This window comes from Physeter macrocephalus, chromosome 18, assembly GCF_002837175.3.
Source record: "Physeter macrocephalus isolate SW-GA chromosome 18, ASM283717v5, whole genome shotgun sequence".
In the NCBI taxonomy this organism is placed as follows: domain Eukaryota; kingdom Metazoa; phylum Chordata; class Mammalia; order Artiodactyla; family Physeteridae; genus Physeter; species Physeter macrocephalus.
Window position 1 is genome coordinate 48,893,033 of NC_041231.1, and position 6,959 is coordinate 48,899,991.

At 44.9% G+C, this 6,959-nt stretch overlaps 1 pseudogene; it reads left to right on the plus strand.

Moving 5' to 3' along the window:
- Positions 1-2,851: 2,851 nt before the first annotated feature.
- Positions 2,852-6,258, plus strand: LOC102976330 (hypoxanthine-guanine phosphoribosyltransferase-like; annotated as a pseudogene).
- Positions 6,259-6,959: the final 701 nt, after the last annotated feature.

The following is a 6,959-nucleotide window of genomic DNA, read 5'->3' on the forward strand; positions in this document are numbered from 1 at the left end:
AAAGACGACAGGTTAACTGTGTCATATACAATTTGATGCCAACACCACAGGAGCCCGAGGCTCCTCCCCTGTGGCCTGAGAATGCACCTCACTGCCATTTCCTGATGCCTGGAACCTCCTGAGGCCGCTCCAGCCACATAAACTCCACCCAGTCTCCTCTGGAATGTGCCACACCCTCCCTGCACGCACAGCGGAGGATACAGGCTCTTGCAGCCCCTCCCAACATCTCCCACCCCCATCTCTGGGAGCCCACAAGGAAAATTCATTTGACTTGTCTGCCAGGTGGGAGGCTGCTTCTGCCTTTTCCCCAGCCTCCCCTGTGCCCCCAAGTCTGGGCTCAGAAAAGGGTGGATTCTCCCAGGGCAGAGGACCACTTCCTGAAGACACTAGTCCCTGAACCCTAACGAGGACCACATCTCCACTTGCGCGCGCGCGCGCACACACACACGCGCATCACCCCAGAGAGAATCCAATCCCACTGAAGTGTGATGCTCACACACCAACACCACCTCCAAACTGCCAAGGAGCCTCCCACAATCACGAGCCCTGCCCACCTGCTGTCTCCTCCACCACGCCTTCGCAAGGGTCAGAGCCATGCGGTGCTGGTCCCGTGGCCCGACTCCCTTCTGCCCGACGCCCCAGCAAGATTCCAGGACACCCCCTCCCCCGAAGGAGACAATGGCCCTACACATCCCCGCCCTGTTCTGCAGGAGTCATAATTACCGTCCGAGCATTCTTCATAATACCAGTCTAGCTCATAATAATCCGCTTCGATAAATTTCTGCATAGTCAGTATTCCTGCAGAGGAAAGAATGCACTTCACGGCGCCATCGACGTCAAGTGAAACGCTGCCATGCCTCCCCGCCCTTCCAAAACACTGGGCAGAAGAGCGTCCCCAAACACGCCAGAATTAAGCTGTGCATTCTTAATGACAGTCTGGAGCCAAAACAGAAAAGGGGCAGTGAAAAGAAAAATTGTGGAGGGGAGGAGGAGGAGCAGAAAGAAGGGCAATTTGCAGAGCTATCAGAGACCCTGGCGGCCCCGCTAATAAAGCGGCACCAGCCAGCAGCCCTGAAGGGGAGTAGCCAGAATCGTCCTATCCGGAAGCACGGAAGGTGACGTCAGGGACACACACCACCACCCTGAGGTCTCACTCCAGCCTCGCCTCCCGCTCATCTTTCAATCTCACAGTTGCCATAGAAACAGGCCGGCTCTGAAAAAATGATGCAGAGATGGAGGAAATGTCTTCCAAGGATGCTGGGAGCAGGGGCTGAGAGGTGCCACGTTGGCAGAAAGGAGGGTGCAGGCGGAAAAGGGGGGCAGCACCAGGGACCTTACCACCATCGTACCCTCCAACAAATGTCAGCACAAGTTTATCTGTGCTTAATTCTGGGTCACTACAGAATCTGCATTTGAAAAATGCCACCTTTAAAAATCTGCAACCATTACTTCTTTCCTCAACCTGATTTTAAACATTAAGCATTTTTTCTGAAAAATTTTAACGGCCACCTAAAGGAAATGTGAAATACTTAGAAAATGGAAACGTCTTCATTTAGATACAGTCCTGTTCTCTGCTCATGCCTTTATTCAAACTCCTAGAAAAAGAGCCTGCAACATACAAATAGAGGAGAACGCCATTACAAAGGGGCCCGTGCAATATAATAGGCTGTTTTCATGGACATTTATATGTGTAATCAAGGTACAAAAATACACACCAGAAGGAAACAGCCCACCCTCAGGAAGGTGGTTCCCTCTGGGGAAAGAGTGAAGGAATGGGACTTTGAAAGTGTACTTATAAATGCACAGGTAACGTTTTACTTATTTTAAAAAAAAGTGAAGTTAACATTTATTAGTCCTAAGTGTTTAGCATGTTTGAAATATTTCTTTTAAATGAGTAATGGGATTATTCAACAGATTTTAGACTTACTATAAGTTAAACTCACTCCCTAAAGCAGGGTTTCTCAACCACAGCACTATTGACATTTAGGGTCAGATAATTCTTTGTTGCGGGGTGCTGTCCTGGGCATGGCAGGATGTTTAGCAGCATCCCTGGCCTCTACGCATTTAGGTACCAGAAGCACCACCCTCTCTCTCTGTAGACACGACATCCAAAAATGTCTCCAGATGCCGCCAAATGACCCTTGGGAGCAAAATCTCCCTTTTGCCCTAAAGCAAAACTACCTACAGAACCTCACCAGCCTGTTAGCCAGGTACTGTAACCATCTGTTGGTGTCAACAGCAACAAGTGTGGCCTTGATTCAGTTTTCCGCTTAACTTTCTACTCAAGACTGTATAATTTGCGAATGAGTAATAGTAAAAGGACTCTTCAAGCACTACTGGGAGGGCAAGCTTCTTTCCTTCCACAGTGACCAAACGGGGACAACATCCCTTTATCCTTCCAATGGCATATGATACCTCAGTGAATGAACCTGGAGGAAAGGGCATCCCTCTAGGGCAGGGCTTTCCAGGCTTTAATGAGCATGTGAATTACCTGAGCTCTTGCTAAAGTGCAGATTCTGATGCAGCAGGTCTGCAGTTGGGCCCAAGATTCTGCATTTCTAACAAGCTCCCACTTAATAGCAACGCCGCTGGTCCCCAGACTACACTGGATGGCAAGGCTCTTCAATAGAATAGACAGATTGGGGTGGGGGGTAGATTTTACAGTGTGTGTGTGTGTGTGTGTGTGTGTGTGTGTGTGTGTGTGTGTGCCCTCCTCAGGCCCCAACTTGGATACACATTTAAAATTTTCTAGGACATTCACCTAATTAAAGTCAGCAGCCAATGATTTTAATTCCTGCTGTAACTGCCCCCATTATCTGAACATATCTTATCTCTCCCTTTGTTCCTTACCATGTCTCTCCCTGGCAATGATGGCACCTCTCAAGAGCCCCATAGCAAACCACCAGGCGACCTCTCAGATGTCATTCCTCACGACAGGTGAGCTGAGGCTGGTGTCCTAAGGGGTTTTCCGAGACTTTATTTTTTTAAAGTTCCGTAAGGTGTTTCTAAACAGATGATTATAGGCCTCATAAATAAACGGATCAACAGTTAACAGGTTCCTCAAAATCAGCATGTTCAACAAGTTCAATCCAATATTCGGGGCGGGGAGAGTCCAATATTAATTTTCAAAATGAAGATGTAATAAAGGAAATGCAAACTCCACAAAGCATCATAGAAAAGTTAGGTGCAGTTGGAAACCCCTTAAACAAAGGCTTGGCACATTTACCTCACAGTGCTATGAGTTTCAAAAATATTTTATTCATCCCACATCACCATAAAAGGAAAAATCAATGGATGGATGGATGGATGGTCAACTAATGGCAGGCAGTTTAGTTTCACAGCTAAGAGCAGAGCTTTTGGAGTTGGGCGGCCTGAAGTTTGGTCCAGGATCCTCATTTCCCATCTCTGCGACCTTCTTAGACACCTGAGTCTTATCTGCTCAATGGGGTGACTATAATACCTGCCACATAGATGGGGAGAGGCGTTAATTAATTGATGCATGGCAGAGCACTTAGCACAGTGCCTGGGACAAAGTGAGTTTGCAAGAAATGTTAGTTGGGATCATCTTCATCACTCTAATTCCTTAAAAAAGGAAACAAGCCAGAACGAGCAATTAAAAAGAGAGTACAATTTTCTAAGCGGTAATTAGGGAAATGAGGTAGAAACGTCATTTATTAGCTTTTCCCAGCATAATTCATTAGAAGGCATCGAGTTCACAGTAATGAGCAGGAGTGGCAATCTGGGGGTGGGGTGAGGCCATTTACAAATTACTGAACACAACTTACATGAAATCCGAAGACTGCATATACCCAATTGACTTTTTTTTTTTAAATTTTTTATTTATTTATTTTTTGGCTGCGTTGGGTCTTTGCTGCTGCGCGCGGGCTTTCTCTAGTTGCAGCAAGTGGGGGCGACTCTGCGTTGCGGTGCGCGGGCTTCACATTGTGGTGGCTTCTCTTGTTGCGGAGCACGGGCTCTAGGCGCACGGGCTTCAGTAGTTGTGGCTCGCGGGCTCTAGAGTGCAGGCTCAGTAGTTGTGGCGCACGGGCTTAGTTGTTCCGCAGCATGGGGGATCTTCCCAGACCAAGGATGGAACCTGTGTCCCCTGCATTGGCAGGAGGATTCTTAACCACTGCGCCACCAGGGAGGTCTCCCAATTTACCTTCTTAGAAAATGCGAAAGAAAGCAGAATGTGTATGAATAAGGAAACAGCATCATTTACGGGTGAATTTTATGGGCCTTGGGCAAGTTTCAAATTGAACGTCTATACCAAAACTGCCGTGTGATAGGCTCAGAAGGATGCAGTAATCCATCCACAACTCTGCAGAGATGGTTCCAAGGTTAAAATCCAGGTTTCTCTGCCTTCAAATCCACACTTTCCTCCAACATTCCCGCGACTCCAGAGTTACAGCCCTTCCTTGGCCCAGGCTTAACTGCAGCTGAAAAAGCACCTCCTCCTCTGATGTTCCTGGGCTCCCCCCATCATTGCCCCACCCCAGGAGGATCAGGAATCGGGGCTGGTCCCAGGAGCAGCCTCAGAGAAGACCCCCTCACCCACCCTCATGTTCACACGACACTACTTCAGAAGTGCTGACTGCACATCAGACAACAGCCCTTTACAGCTCACTCACTCCTCAGACCCCTGCTACCTAATACCCCCTCATTGGGCAGACGAAGGGGGGCTCAGAAAGTTGAAGTCACTTGACCAGGATCACTCAGCAAAAACCAAGAGCAACTGAATCCAAACCGGGCACCAACCACCTCCAAAGCCTTTTCTGTCAATAACTGAGAAAACAGGCCTGAGAAAACAGCGGCAGCGGCCGGAGCACTGGGGCGGGGGCCACTCTGCTTTCCCAACGCCTCCTGCTCGGCCCGCCGCCAGCTTCTCCTCCCCAGACGGCCCTCGGCCCACGCGCCAGCCGGCTCCGTTACGGCGACCCGCAGTCCCAGCGTCGTCATTAGTGATGATGCACCAGGTTATGACCTGGATTTATTCTGTAGACCTAATCAGTATGCTGAGGATTTGGAAAAGGTGTTTATTCCTCATGGACTAATTATGGACAGGACGGAACGGCTGGCTCGAGATGTGATGAAGGAGACGGGAGGCCATCACATCGTGGCCCTCTGTTGCTCAAGGGGGGCTATAAATTCTTTGCTGACCTGCTGGATTACATCAAATGAACAGAAATAGTGGTAGATCTACACCTATGACTGTAGATTTCATCAGACCGTAAAGCTACTGTAATGACCAGTCAACAGGTGACATAAAAGTAATTGGTGGAGATGATCTCTCAACTTTGACTGGGAAGAATGTCTTGATTGTTGACGATATAATTGACACTGGCAAAACAATGCAAACCTTGCTTTCCTTGGTCAAGCAGCATAATCCAAAGATGGTCAAGGTTGCAAGCTTGCTGGTAAAAAGGACCCCTCGAAGTGTTGGATATAGACCAGACTTTGTTGGATTTGAAATTCCAGACAAGTTTGTTGTAGGATACGCCATTGACTATAACGAATCCTTCAGGGATCTGAATCATGTTTGTGTCATTAGCGAAACTGGAAAAGCAAAATACAAAGCCTAAGATGAGAGTTCAAGTTGAGTTTGGAAACATCTGGAGTTCCACTGAAATCACCAGGAAAATTATCAAATGCTCTAGTTCTGTGGCCAGCTGCTTAGTAGAGCTTACTGAATGTATCCTCTAAGAATTTTATCCGTTTTGTATTTTAGAAAGGTCAGTTGCTGCATCCCTGAACTCTTTATTTGCACTATGAGCCTACAGACTATCAGTTCCCCTTGGGTGGATTGTTGTTTGACTTGTGAATGAAAAATTGCTTAAACCACACCACTATTGAATGAAAATATTGAAATTGTATCTGTAAGAAACATTTAAAGAGAAGAATATATTAGTTTTCTAATTGGTATTTTAATTTTTATATATTCAGGAAAGAACAGAAGTGATTGAATATTGTTAATTATACCACTGTGCGTTTAGAAAAGAAGCAGTCAGTTTCATATCAGTGACAGCATTTACAGGTATCGTTATGTCGGATAAACCATATGTCCTGGAATTATTTTAGTAGGTTTCAGTAGTATTAACTGTATTTTCCCGTTTGTTCAGATTATTTCTGGCAAATCTTTGTCAACAGTTCCTTTTAAATACAGGTCAATAAGTTCTAAAAACCTACCACTTTTTGAAGTCTTCAATGTAAAAATCCTTAAAATAAAGGCTGTCTCTTTAAAAGAAAAAAAATAATTAAGAAAACGTTCAAGGAGTATTTACAAATAAGATTTGAAAGAAAAAAAAAAAGAAGGGGTAGAATTAAAGGAGATAACTCAAGTTGGCATCGCACAGAGAAAACAAATTGAAAAGATATTTTTTAAGAACGATATTAAAAATGATCAGGAGAGTAAGAGTTAAGTTAAAATTACCAATATGGGGGCTTCCCTGGTGACGCAGTGGTTGCAAAAAAAAAAAAAAAAATTACCAATGTGTCTTTTGTGATGTTAAAAAAAATTCTATAGGCATACCTCAGAGATGCTGCGTTTTTGGTTCCAGACCACCACTTTCATAAACCAAATATCGCAATAAACCAAGTCACATGAAATTTTTGGTTTCAAGGTGCAAATAAAAGTTATGTTTATACTATACTGTAGTCTATTAAGTGTGCAATAGCATTATGTCTTAAAAATATGTACATAGCTTAATTTAAAAATAACTTATTGCTAATAAAAATGCTAACCATCATCTGAGCCTTCAGCAAGTGGTAATCTTTTGGCAACTGTAACATCAAAGATCACTCATCACATCACCATAACAAATATAATAATAATTTAAACCTTTGAAATATTGAGAGATTTATCAAAATGTGACACAGACACACAAAGTGAGCAAACGCTGTTGGAAAAATGGTGCTGACAGATTTGTTCATTAAAAAGCCTTCAATTTGTAAAAAATGCA